We start from the raw sequence: 14,109 nt of genomic DNA on the forward strand, positions 1-14,109 counted from the left end.
ACTTCTGTAAAGGTAACAGTGGGGTAACAAACGCACAGAACGTTCTGGAAACGGAGGAAAGGTGGGGCAACAAACGCGCAGAACGCTCCGGAAACAGAGGAAAGGTAAAGAGAGAGAGCCCGCACATCTCGTGGGTGTGCACCCGGGCGCACGCACAGCCCACACTCCATCCTGGGCATCTCCATGGCTCTCAGGATAATATGTGAGACACCACTACAAGTCAGCCGAATTATGTGATTCTGTTGCCGGGATCAGTATTGATTTACTCCCCGCCCTAAAAGAAGCTCTATAACCTCCCGGGGACATAATCCCCCATTTTCACCAAAGGAAAGGCCCTTCTTGACAGAGGCATGGGGAGAGTCCGTCAGCTTGCTGTCAAAAGCCAAGGTTTCAGACCAAGCACAGACAGCTTAGTTTTCAGGCTTTAGTTCCCAGCTAATGAGTCTGCAGCCTCAACCTCAGGCTTAAGTTCTTCACCCCTGGTTTAACTTGACCCAGATGGCTGAGCCCTCCTTGGGTGCTCTAAGATGAAATGCAGTTCAGGTTCCTCGAGGCTTAGTGAGAGCTAACTTCGGCGAGTTTCTGTGTCGCTCTCCTTTTGAGTCAGCAAAATATCCGCCTCTATTATATATCCCTTTTCTTGTTCCAGCAGGAAAGTCTATCGTGGATCAATAGGTACACCCAGCCTCAAATATTATCTATTACAAAAGTTAAAACTCTTTACCCACGGCCTTCTCTCACCGCGCATACCTCGGACCTAAATTCAAATCCTTTCCACCCTCCGCTTTTGACTGAGGCCATTTGGGAATTGCCTGCCCTCCTCCACCAGACCCGAGTTCCTTATGGGCCCAGTGGGGGCTCCTGAAATTCAGGTAAGGGGATCAGGGGCTGACAATCGGATTGGGGAAAGAAAGGCTGAGGGCTCACCCTGAAGTCCATTTGTGTAGCCAGGACGCTGGTCCTACTTGCATTTTGTATTTCTTTGGAGCTGTTTGAAGCGGCTTGTATTACAAATGCATGGATTTTACTTCTCTGTGATGGCTAATTTTATGTGTCAACTTGACTGGGCCTGGAGCGCCCATATAACACATTTCTGGGTGCGTCTGTGAGGGTATTTCTGAATCTGGTCAGCACTGGATTTGGTGGACATATTAATGTTGATTGCCTTCCCCTGTGTGGGTGGGCATCATCCAATCCAGTGAGGGTCTGAACAGAACAAGGAGTGGAAGAAGGAAGAACTCCCCCCTTTACGTTTCCTGTCCTGCTTGCTTGAGCTGGACATCTAATCACATCTTCTCAGTTCCCAGGACTGGGATTGAAACCATTGGTGCCCCTGGCTCTCGGGCTTTTGGACTCAGGCTGAATTATACCACCAGATTTCCTCGTCTCCAGCTTGCAGATGACAAACCCTGGGACCTCTCAGCCTCCATAATCATGAACCCATTCCTCATAATAAATTCCCTTTTAGGTAAGTAGGTATATAGTTAGACAGATGATAGATAGATAGATAGATAGATGATAGATAGATAGATAGATAGATAGCTATCCTACCAGTTCTGTTTCTCTGGAGAACCCCGACTAACACAAACTCTACGTTTACTCTGGATACCTTTGAGAGAGGGATAGAAATTAGGGGGCCAATAAAGTCTCCCTCCCAAAGTCACCCTCGGAGCTGCCAATGTCTAGAAGTAAGTCTTGTTCATAGTCATATGACAGAATGACACCTGGGACGGATGTGTGGGACCGAGAAGGGCACAGCAAAGCAGAGCTCACGAAGGCAGAGGCCTGCACAGCTGGGCCGAGCGCAAGTTCATATTACCGCAGTAGAACAGTGCCCAAGACAGCCATGCACAAGCCTGCCGAAATATCAAGAATAACACCAGCCTAGTATGAACAACAGTTCCACCGCACTCCGGGAAGCACAGGGTGGGTCACCTTTAGGCAAGCACTCTAAAAATTAGCAGAGAAACGTCAGCCCTGCCGAGCAGCGGTCAGACATCAGAGCGAATTTAAGTTGCTCAGCTCCTGATGAGCGCCAAGTTCTCTGCATAGGTATCCTGCCCATTAGCCTGCTGGTGTCTTGATCCAATACCCTTGAGGTGTCTAAGTAGCAGCTTTAGGAGGGTAATTGAAAGGGTGTTACCGCCTGTCTATGTATCATCTCTTGGTCACCTAACACCATGGTCCCCATCAGGATGAGATACTGGACTCCGTGCTAAAGGTTGCCTCAGCTGGATGCTTTTCGGCTTCTCATCCAACAGGAGACAAAGCCAGACTCTCCTCAAATCCTCTTGTTTTGGACCAATCTTACGCGCTAATTAATCATGATTACTCCGTACAGTAAGCATATTTGAGGAGATTAATCTGCACTAGCCTGGGGTAGCGTCCTAATTAACAATATGCTGACGCAGTATTCTCCTTGTAAGCGTAAATACAGCCCTGTGCCATTTGCAAGATAACAATGTGACTGCTTATCAGACACGCATGCCGGTAGTTGCTGCCCCGATCTGTTAAAACTTTCTGTCCATCCTTTCTGCCTCGTGGCTTGTCTCGGCTGGTGAGTCGAATACCAGAAGCATCTGTGGCTCAGCTTCTTAGGACATCTTAATCTAAAAAAAAAAAAAAAAAAAAAAAAAAAAAAAAAGACAAGAGAGAAGGAAAGAGAGAGTATGGCCAAGAAAACATCACAGGATTAGGAAAACTTAAAGATCGATTATTCACTTTCCACCAGGCCTTAAGAACAGAAACGTCATTGTCCAGAGTTGCCTAGATGTGATACATACTACAGATAACGCACTGCCCCTTCTGTTTGCGTACTTTGTTAACAGAGAAATAAAATAGAGCCATCTGTGAAAATGGATGACCACCCACCTGTATCCACCCACACTGCATGTGGCCTTGGGCTTCCTTTAGCTACCTCCCTACTCCCAGTCCATCCCCCACATTTTATTTTCTCTACACCCCAGCGGTTTCAAATTTGAGCTAGGACTCCCACAGTATGGAGAAAGAAGAGGAAAATCAGAGAGGGTACAAAGTCAACAGACCTATCTCAGGCTCAGTTTTCCCATAGCTTCCGAGCCCAGTTCCATAAAAGAAAGGGATGCTGCACAGGGATTAAGCTGGAATGAGGAAAAAGGGCTGATAGTGAGTGATTTATGATTGCTATTTGTCGATAGAGGCCAGAAAGCTGATAATGCAAGGAAGCATCTGCCTACTGATGCCTCCAAAGCAGATGCGCAGAATGGATGTGGAATAAAGGTACCTATTGGTCCCAAGAGGTCAACATCTGTGGAAGGGCAGAGCAGGCAACAGTGGGAGGCAGAGGTTGGCTTATGATAAAGTCTCAACCAAAGTCCCAGCTGACCCCATGGGGAGCTCTGTAACTGATATGGTCCTTCAGATTAGCAATTAGAGGAGGAGAAAAATATATAATTGTATTTTTATATGAAGACAGATTCTCAATATGTGTGTGTACATGTTGTTTCAGAGCAAATTCACAGGAAAGCAAACTAAAATGGAGATTAGTGTGGAGGAAGTTTCTTGGAGACTACTCTTAGGAGCAACATGAGGGAAAGGAAAGGGAAGGAAGCATTCTTCCTAGGCCAATATTTCAGATTCCTTTATGGAAAAAAATATTCACTGAAAGCCTACTATGTGCCAAGTACTAGCCATTGACGATCCAGCAGCGATCAAAATCTCCCTGCCCACATGGAGCTTTTCCTCCTACTAGGGAAGAAAGACAACCAACAAACACAGAAACTTAACACAAGGTTGGAGACTTGTAAGTATTATTAATAAAGAAAAAAAAAATAAAGCAAGACTAGGGAATAGAGTGATGCAATCATTTTAGATACAGTGAGCAAGAAAGGCCACTCTGACAGGGTAGTCATTGAGCAGTGACTTGAAGGAAGTGAGAGAGTGAGCCATGCAGCTATCTGGATGAAGAACATTCTAGAGACAACATGCAAAGTATGTACAAGAAACATTTCATTGTTTTTAATAACTCACTGTGTTTCGATTATAGGGATGTCCCATAATGCATTGATCTTCTCCCTAATTGATGAGCATTCAGGATGCTTCTATGTTTGTCCATTGCACGAATGTTACAATAAACATCTTTGTACACATATCCTCAATTACTGTTGACTTTTATTTCTGAGGGATGAATTACCAGGAGATTGTGAGAGATTTCCGGGCCAAAGGACATGCTCATTTTTTTCATTAAATACATTTTCAATAATAAATAGCAATTCAAGATCTCACCCAACAATATAGTTGAGGTCTCATTTCGCCCCACATACTCACCAGCTGTTGGCAACTTTTTAAACTTTTGCCAATCTGCTGACCAACATGGCTCTCGCACCTTTTTTCTTTGTGTTACCATAATTACCAAAGAATCTGGGCAGCTTTTCATGTTTACTCTCTACATATCGTTACTTTTCTGAGTTACCAATTCGTGCTTTTTACCTGGCTTTCAGTTGAGTTGCATGTTGTTTCCTTGATTTAAGAGAGCTTTTTGTAGATGAGGGATATTAACTCTTGCTGTTCATATGTGTTGTGAATGTTCTCTCCTGGTCTATTGCTTGATTTTTTAATTCTGCTTGTGATATATTTTTTTCTATACAGAAGTTTGTAATTTTAAGTGGTCAAGTCTATCAATCTCTCTTTTAGGGACTCTAAAGAGATGAAATTTAGCAGGGATAAATGTAAATCTTGCCATCCCTCATCTGACTCAGAATTAAAATTCAGAAAATCTTCCTTGTCGGAGATTTCGAGGTTGAGACATTAAGACAATATAAAAAATAGAATCTGAGGAGGTGACATCAGAATTCATTGTATGAAAGCCCCTTAAAATATACTTTGCATTTATGAAAAGAAAAGAATACAGCCAGTATAATGATCTTAACTCAGTAATAACAAATACCAAAATGTTCATTTCCATTCAACTTTCTCACTTGAAACTTTTGACAGTTTCTTAAAATTATAATGAAGTGTTTTTAAATTCCTTTTTTTTTTTTTTTCTTGGCTTGGTTCTCCATTCAAATCATCAATGCTTTCCTGATTACATGACTCAGAAGAAGCTTCCTACCCCATCCCTGGATCACATGCCTATCAAATCCTCTCACATCTAGGCTCTCAATTCCTCAACTCCTCCTCACAGATGTCACCTGAATATCCTTCTGTTTACTGCGCTTCATCTTCTTTTGTCTTCCCCAAGGATTCATCGCAAAAACTTCTATCCTTCCTCTACCATCTGCTCCCTATGCCCGACTCCCAATTTCTTCTCTTTCTGATTATCCCCAGCAAAAGTGACTCACTCACAATCCACACAATTCTATTTTTCTGCAGCTGAAATTCCCGTGGTTCCCAGACAGGTGTGTGGAAGTAAATTTCACTCCATTTTAGTGCATTTTGATGTTGAGGAAAGATTATCGCACTTGAATTAGTTCGACAAAATCACAGGCGCTAATGTATAAGACAAGACTCTGGTTTAATGGCTGTTCGTGTACCAAGTATCTAGGGGCATTCGTTTGATACGAGTTTGGCAGGAGCTAACAAAACTGTAATAGTAACAGAAACGGAAAAATTAACACACGTCAATAGAAATCTATATCCAGGCGAGAAGAAGGATTCAGCCCTCACAGTGGCAATGGATTGGGAGAGGGGGATTGTCTTCATCAGCCACCATCTTTCTAAATCAACCCTCTTCAACTATAACAGCACCATCATGATGGGCTTAGGTCAAACCGATTTCCCACCCTGGGTGAGGACCAGTATCCCCTGGAGCACACGGCCATGATGGGGAGCAGATACCTGAAATAATGAAGTCCTGTTATAAAATATCTGGAGGAATATTTGTTTCACATTCTTCATGTTGTAGGGAGTTCCGTTAGTATATATTAGTTATAGTAGAGTTCCGTTATTATATATTAGTTATATTATATTAAATACTCCCAAATTTATTTAAGCCAGGTCAGTGGGAAGGGAAATGGGATGACATATCTGATTGGTAAGTTTGACAGGATAAACTGGCCAGCAGATCCCAATGGCCCTTCCCCCAACCCTTCCATGTGATTCGACAAGCATGCAATCTCCTTGCCATCCTCCTCCATACCTGACAGGGGCATCACCTCCTGCTAGAAAGTCCTATTGTTCTGGGAGGGGAAAGGGAGGAGGACATGGAATTCAGGGGAGAGTTAACTTCTGGTCCCTGAGCCTGGAACACTGGGGACTAGACAACGTATGAGATGTGAGGCAGGTAAGTCTTTGTGGATTTCTAGAAGCTCCTGTTGCACAAGGATGCCCAGTTTGGGGCCTCGGATGTGTGAGAACGTTCTTGATCTTGTTGGTTCCTAAGTGTTTATTTTGATACGTACTACTTTTTTTGTTTGTTTGTTTGTTTTGCAAATGTGCCAAGACCGGGCCAAGAGGCATTAAACATCCTGACAGCACAGATCAGAAGCAACTTCTTCCACACGGCAGGATCTACACGTCAGGTCTAAAGGAAAGGCTTCTGGGGGCGCCTGGTTGGCTCAGTCGGTTGAGCATCCAACTTCAGCTCAGGTCATGATCTCGCGGTTTGTGGGTTCAAGCCCCGCATGGGGCTCTGTGCTGACAGCTCAGAGCCTGGAGCCTGCTTCGGATTCTGTGTCTCCTTCTCTCTCTGCCCCTCCCCCACTTGTGCTCTGTCTCTCAAAAATAAATAAATGTAAAAAAAAAAAAAAAGTTAAAGGAAAGGCTTCTGGTTCTCATCAGAGGACTGGGATCTAAGGGCCTCAGCAAAGACAGAGGCTATAGGGCCCCAGCCAGGGGAGGGGCCTCACCCAGCACAGGCCATAACAGGGTTTAGCAAAAAAGCGTCCCACCCTTCGTTTGGCAAATGCCTATAACTTCACCAGGCATAGAGGTTGCCTCGGATGAAGGTTACTTGTGCTTGACGTTGAACCTTGCCTCAGTTTTCCTAAGTAGGCATTATCTTAAGTCAGTTTCCCCAAAAGAAAATCCCTCACACAAGGATTCATGTGCAAGCAATTTATTTTTTTTAATTTTTTTTTCAATGTTTATTTATTTTTCAGAGACAGAGAGAGACAGAGTGTGAGTAGGGAAGGAGCAGAGAGAGAGGGAGACACAGAATTCAAAGCAGGCTCCAGGCTCCGAGCAGTCAGCACAGAGCCCGACGCGGGGCTCGAGCCCACGAACTGTGAGATTATGACCTGGGCTGAAGTCAGATGCCCAACCGACTGAGCCACCCAGGCACCCCAAGCAATTTATTAAGAAAGTACTTGGGGTGTCTGGGTGGCTCAATGGGTCGAGCATCCGACTTTGGCTCAGGTCACGATCTTGTGGTTCATGGGTTTGAGCCCCCCATCAGGCTCTGTGCTGACCGTTCAGAGCCTGGAGTCTGCTTCGGTTTCTGTGTCTCCCTCTCTCTCTGCCCCTCCCCTGCTCACGCTCTGTTTCTCTCTCTCAAAATTAAATAAACATTAAAAATAATTTTTTTAAGTGCTTAATGGGAGAAACTAATGAAGGACCCGAGGAGGAGAGGAGTCAGGCAAGGGTGCAATTTCAGATCAAGTCCCAGACTCAGTCTGAATCATCAGAGCTGTTCTGGAGCATAAATTACAACCCAGAATTTGCCCTGCCCCAAGACAAGGATGCTGGGTAATCACACCCCCAGCACAAGTATGAAAGTTAACACTCTAACAGTCCTGTGGGGATTCGATGTGTCTTATTGTGGACTTAGTTCTCTATAAGGTTGAAACTCTGCTCCATCCAGGCCTTGAAAGCTCTTCTCGCTAAAACTGAGAAGAATACGAAGCTGGCAAGGTGGATTTTAGACTTGCTGTAGACATAATAGCTGGGTCTCCCGTAGCCATCTGGTAACCTTGACAATGGAAGCCGCACACTAAGGATGAACTGGAACAGAAAGAGAGAAAAGGTCTAGGTCCCTGGAAACTTCATGACGTTGCTCCTGGTATAGACTCCATAACTTCGGATTTTATTTTACAGTGAAAACTAACCCCTAATCTGCTTACGCTCCTGGAGTTCCTCCCTCACTGTTCCTAGCAATTGATATATGTATTTTTTTTACTTTAAGGGATTTTTAAATCTGAACATAAAAATGTTGGAGATCCAAGTCTTGTTTTGCATTTTGTTTTAGTTTTTTGGAGGTTCAGAGATTGTTGCATTTTTAACTCCAAGATGATGTTCGACATGTTATGCATGTATTAATGAGTTCCTTCACACATTTATTCATTCATTGCTTCTGCAAATATTTACCGAGCCCCTGCAGACTGCCAAGTACTGTGCTAGGCTCTGGAGATGTTACACAAATGAGACAGAGTCCCTTTCTCTATAAAGAGCAGACTTGGTGGGAGAGGCAAAGCAGGGAGATAGATACTACGGTGCAAAGTGTCAAACACTCTGATATTTATCTGAACAAAGGGGCTATGGTATCCCAAAGGAGATGAGTTATTTCTCCGATAGCTGGAGGGAAATGTGCAAATAGGAGCATACTCGGCCAAGAGCCTCAAAGGAAAAGATTATGTCTGTCTTCACTCAACTCTGAGAGGCCTCCAAGTCATCAGCTGGGTGCCACAGCTGCCCCTTCTGTGAGAAAAGGAACTCCAGGAGCAATCACATCTGTAGGCACGACGGACAAATAAACTGAAGACGGGAGGTGGGAATGTGATTTGACACGATCCTTTCTCTTGGCCCCAGCTTCAAGCCCATGCAGGAGCCGCGGACAAAAGTTGTCCTTGAGAAACCTTTGTAGCCTCCTCTTTCTTTGTCTTGTTTTACTGCAACGTTGTGGTTTGGTCCTTTTAATTTTTTCCCATGAAGATGCCCTTGTGAAATTTACCCCCCAAAACTGCACCTTACCTTCCACTGACATTGTTTTCGATGTTCTAAATGACAGTACCCTGAGATGAAGTTGTTGTTGTTGTTTTCTGAATCACTGACAGAGACTTCCTCTCTTGCAAGTTTTTCTCTTGAAGTCCTTTGTTATGAGGACCAGTTACGGACAGTGAAACCTGCGGCATAGATTCTTGGAATAGACTCATCCAGGACACAAGGAAGGGGTTAAGAGAAAATGAGCCAGGCTGGTTTTCCAACGAGATAGTCTTCGCTGGTGGGGGTGTTGGCCGTGGATCATACCACCTTTATTACTAATTACTCTTTTGGTCATTATCCCCAAGGACCGAACACACACAGAGCTCAAGCAGCTCTTTACTCAAAAATTTTAATAACAGGGGCGCCTGGGTGGCGCAGTCGGTTAAGCGTCTGACTTCAGCCAGGTCATGATCTCGCGGTCCGGGAGTTCGAGCCCCGCGTCAGGCTCTGGGCTGATGGCTCAGAGCCTGGAGCCTGTTTCTGATTCTGTGTCTCCCTCTCTCTCTACCCCTCCCCCGTTCATGCTCTGTCTCTCTCTGTCCCAAAAATAAATAAACGTTGAAAAAAAATACTTTAAAAAAATTTTTAATAACAAAACCACCACCATTCTCAGAACAGAGAGACACAGCAGTGAAAATCTAAATTCATCTCTTTTATGGGACTAACAAGACAAAGAACATAAGGTCTTAAACCTATTTTTCAAAGTGTCTTCCACTTACTCATTCCCTACACTGGCTGAGGGCTGACTCCTCCCTCACCTCAAATTTCCTTTTCCCGGTCCCTAATTCCTCCACCCTTTTAACTCTCTCTCCTATTGAAACCTCCTGCCTGCAGCCAAGTGAGGTTGATTGATCTGAGTCAAACAGAACAGGAGCAAGAACTGAGATGCAAACAATAGAATCCGCAGAAACAGGAAATGGGAGGAAGAGGTGAGTAGAAAAAAAGGTAAGTTTTCCAAGACTGTGTTGGGACAACTGGGGACAATCTGGGTCTCCCGCCACCATTTAGGCTATTGGGATTCCAACTAATTGAACTTAATGATAAAAGGCTGTATAAACCCAGAAGGCTGGGGAGCTTGGAAATACCCAGGCAATTCACATTAGTGACAATTACACACAAAACTCATTGAAAGAGGCGCCTGGGTGGCTCAGTCGGTTGAACGTCCAACCTCAGCTCAGGTCATGATCTCACGGTCTGTGGGCTTAAACTCTGTGTCCGTCTCTGTGCTGACAGCTCAGAGTCTCTCCCGCATTCTCTGCCCCTCCCCCGCTCCTGCTCTGTTTCTCTCTCAAAAATAAGTAAACATTAAAAAAAATTTTTTTTAAACTCATCATAAATAGTACTGCCTCTGGCTAGGGTGTAGAAAGTTGCAAGGCAGTATCATAACAACACCAAACATGAAAACAGGCAAGATAAGCTACATATAAAATCATAGTTTAAAAAAAAATATTCTAAGAGCTGAGGATGCAAAGAAACCTCAATGAACTAAATTCCAGAAATTGGAAAGCCCTTCGTCAGAGAAAAGACCGCACATTTGCCTTCACCTTAGTGGAGCAGTGAGAGAGAAGAGAATTGGCAATAGATGGTAATAAGGAGAAATCAGAAAGTCTTTCCACAGACTTTGTCATGGTCATGCATGAGCCAGCATTATGGATCGAAATCCCGAGGGGCCGCAGTAAGGAATGAGTCTACCTTCACTTGCCAAAACTTCCTGAAGAACCTTCTCTGAATGCAGGGAGGTAGCACAGCAAAGTCACAGAGCAGAGCAGGAGACGTAAGAGAAATCCTTGAAGCTACAGTGAACTTGTAGGGAATATAAGAAAGGTGGCAGGCAGGATTCTAGGACCTCACCAAGTATACCAAAGCTGCCCAGTCAAGGCTGAATACAGGGTGACAGGGTAGAGAGAGATTTTTCTGGATGCACAAAGCCAGAGGACAGAACTGGAAAGCAAAGAGAACTTCCCAGCAGCCCAAAAAGGTGGCAGCCAAGTTGTAAAGAAGGGAGAATTTCCCCACAGTTCAGAGCGCTGGTGGCCAAGCTTTTGTAAAGCACTAAAACATCCCCGTATTTCTGGTGCTAAGATGCCAAATCTTGTTGAAGGGGAAAGTTCTGATTCCACTCTCCAACACCTGAAGCCAGGGTGGAGAAGACCTAACTAAAACTGCAACAAGGCCCGGACCCAGCTCAACTACACATGAGATTGACTTAGCCTCATACCCTATCAACCTAAAGGAAAGCAGGATGATCCTTCTAGAGACAAATAGTTTATTTCAGGATCTAATATTCTTTTATACATAATGACGAGCATACAAGCAAAAATTGCAAGACCCATGATGATGTAAGAAAATATGATGCATACTCAAAAGAATGGTTTTCAACAGAAGTATAGCCACTTATGGCCTACATATCAGAATTGATAAACAGGGTGTTTAAATAACTATAATAAATATATTAAAGGAATTAATAAAAGAAGATGAAAAAATATATGAATGCATGGGGAAATCAGCAGATTAATTAAAGCAATTTTTAAAAACAGAAAATTCTAGAAATAGAACCTATAAGGCAAACTATACACAACAGAAGAAAATAATCAACAAGCTTGAAATATTCCAATAAAAAATATTCAAATTGAAATAGAGAAAAATGGAAAGAAAAGAAGAGAATTAAAAGTGAAAGAGGAGAACCCAAGATCTGTAAGACTATCGAATGGTCTAATATCCAGTAATTGAAGCCCAGAATGCAAGAAAAAAGAGATTGGAAAGATTGGAGCAGCAGAAATGTTTTAAAGTACAGAGGCTATGAATTTTCCAAAAATGATGCAGGATGTACAAAGATCCATCAGATCGACAGAAAGAAATCCTAAAAGAAGTTCTTCAGGCTGGTAAGATCTGCAGGAAACAATGAAGAACATAAGAAAGGATAAATATGGGGATAAATATAAAACACTGTGTGTATGTATTTAAATTTACACTTTACAACTATTGGTTGTGTAAGTCAAAATTAGTAACTTCGTTTTGTGCAGATTTTTTTCATATGTAGAAGTAAAATATACAGTTCAAGATCACAAAAATCGAGGGAATATAAATGAAATTCTAGCACTTACAGTGTTCCTAAAGTAGTATGATGTCATTTGAAGGCAGCCTATGATAAATCAAAATGCATATTGTTATCTAGAGCAACCACCAAAAAAATAATAGTAATAATTACAAGATGTCAATAAGAGAAAATAAAATGGGATACTAAAAAATACTGATTCAATCCCAAGGAAGTCAAGAAAGTAGCAACAGAGAAACAAAAACTAGATGTGGTAAATAGAATATCATTTTATTAGTGACTATATTAAATATAAATGGACTAAAAGACAAAGATTGTAAAAATGGACCAAAAAAGAAAAGTCCAACTATATACTGTTTATAAGAAACACACTTTAAATATAAAGACATGCGCAGGCTGAAAGTAAAAGAATGGGAGGAGATGTACCAAGCAAACATCAAGGACAAGAAAGCTGATGTTACTCTATTAATATAAAGCAGACTTTAAGACAATGGATGTTACAAGGAAAAAAAGAGACATTCAATAGTCTAAAGAGATCAATTATTCCAAAAAGAAATAATGATCCTAAATGTGTGTGTACATGGCAGACTTCCTAAGTACATTAAGTAAAATTTGACAGAACTTAAAAGCATAGACAAATTTCTAGTCATGGTTAGAGATTTTAATATTTAGTAGGGAGATAAAAGGAATGGGGTAAGAGGGGTCTTCCCCATAGAAAGCAGAGGTACAGTGACATTATCCATGGGATTATCATTTGTTCCTCATTTATTAACCCACTGACAGTTGATGACTTATTTCTTTTCATTTCTTTCTTCCATTCCTGCAGGAGTTTCCTATTCTATGTTTTCCCATCTTAAAATCCTCTTTGCTTTCCAGAAATCACTCACGTAGAACAGTTAGCCACTGCTACATGAACAAGTTAGGCTTCTTTTGTGGCATTCCAATGAATTTCTCCATCATGGTGATCTTACAAAAATAAAGCTGTTTCTGCAAATTATGAAGGGAAGGGATATTTTATCTCCTTCTCCCTTCTGCCATCCCACGACTATGACCCACCCTACCACCATTATCACGGTTCGCTCCTTCTTATCTCTCAGATTTTGATTTAAATAAACCATCTTCACGAAGACATCTTCCCTCCCCACCTCACTCTGTCTCTCTAAATAAATAAATTAACTTCAAAAAATATTTTTTAAAAAGGGGGTAGCTGGGTGGCTGAGTCAGTTAAGCATCTGACTCTTGGATTTGGCTCAGGTCATGATCTCACGGTTCATGTGTTCAAGTCCCGCATCCAGCTCCACATGGACAGTGCAGAGCCAGCTTAGGATTCTCTCTCCCTCTCTCTCTGCCCCTCTCCCACTCACTCTCTCTGCCTCTCAAAATAAATAAATAAATTTCAAAAAAATTTTTTAAAAAGGAAGACATCTTGACCACTTTGTCTAAAATGTGTCCCCCATGAATATTCCATCAGCAATACAGATAATTTATAATTATTGAATAATTTATTTTTTTATTGTTTATATTTTATTTTTGTTCTCTTTTTTCCTTAGGCAGTAAGGTACATAAGGTCTGGGACATCTTGTTCACTCCATCCAATTTCAGGAATGGAAATGCAGGACTCAGAGAGGTTATATTATTTGCCTAGTATCACACATCTGGAAAATAACAAAACCAAGACTCAGGCACTGGTCATTCCAATAGTGTTCCTTCCCCAACATTTGACCTACTGCGTAATCCCATACATGCCTATATGCCAACTTGCTCAAAATTTAACAGAGCTAAAAAACAAACTAGAAAAATCTGTAATCATGGTGGGATATTTTAATACTAGAGAGGAAAATAAGAGAGTGCAATAAGTAAATTCTAAATAATCAACTTAAATACAACCCAAGTGAGAGATTCCTATACATTAAAAGTAATTTGCTCAAGCTACCTGAATAAGTCAATCCCAGCTATCATTGTCATAAAGTAACACCAGTTATAAAAATAAACACCCAAGGTCAACTAATCTTGATAAAGCAGGAAAGAACATCCAATGGAAAAGACAGTCTCTTCAACAAATGGTATTGGGAAAACTGGAGAACAACATGCAAAAGAATGAAACCGGACCACTTTCTTACATAATACACAAAAATAAATTCAAAGTGGGTGAAAAACCT

The 14,109-nt window shown here is 42.1% G+C and overlaps 1 long non-coding RNA gene across 1 annotated transcript; it reads left to right on the forward strand.

Annotated features, from left to right (window-relative positions):
* Positions 1 to 106: 106 nt before the first annotated feature.
* On the forward strand, positions 107 to 3,855 carry LOC123384708. Its single transcript, XR_006596164.1, has 4 exons — positions 107 to 202; positions 653 to 872; positions 1,301 to 1,468; positions 3,177 to 3,855. It is a non-coding gene; the product is annotated as an uncharacterized LOC123384708 (long non-coding RNA).
* The last annotated feature ends 10,254 nt before the right edge of the window (positions 3,856 to 14,109 follow it).

This window comes from Felis catus, chromosome B1, assembly GCF_018350175.1.
Source record: "Felis catus isolate Fca126 chromosome B1, F.catus_Fca126_mat1.0, whole genome shotgun sequence".
NCBI classification, from domain to species: domain Eukaryota; kingdom Metazoa; phylum Chordata; class Mammalia; order Carnivora; family Felidae; genus Felis; species Felis catus.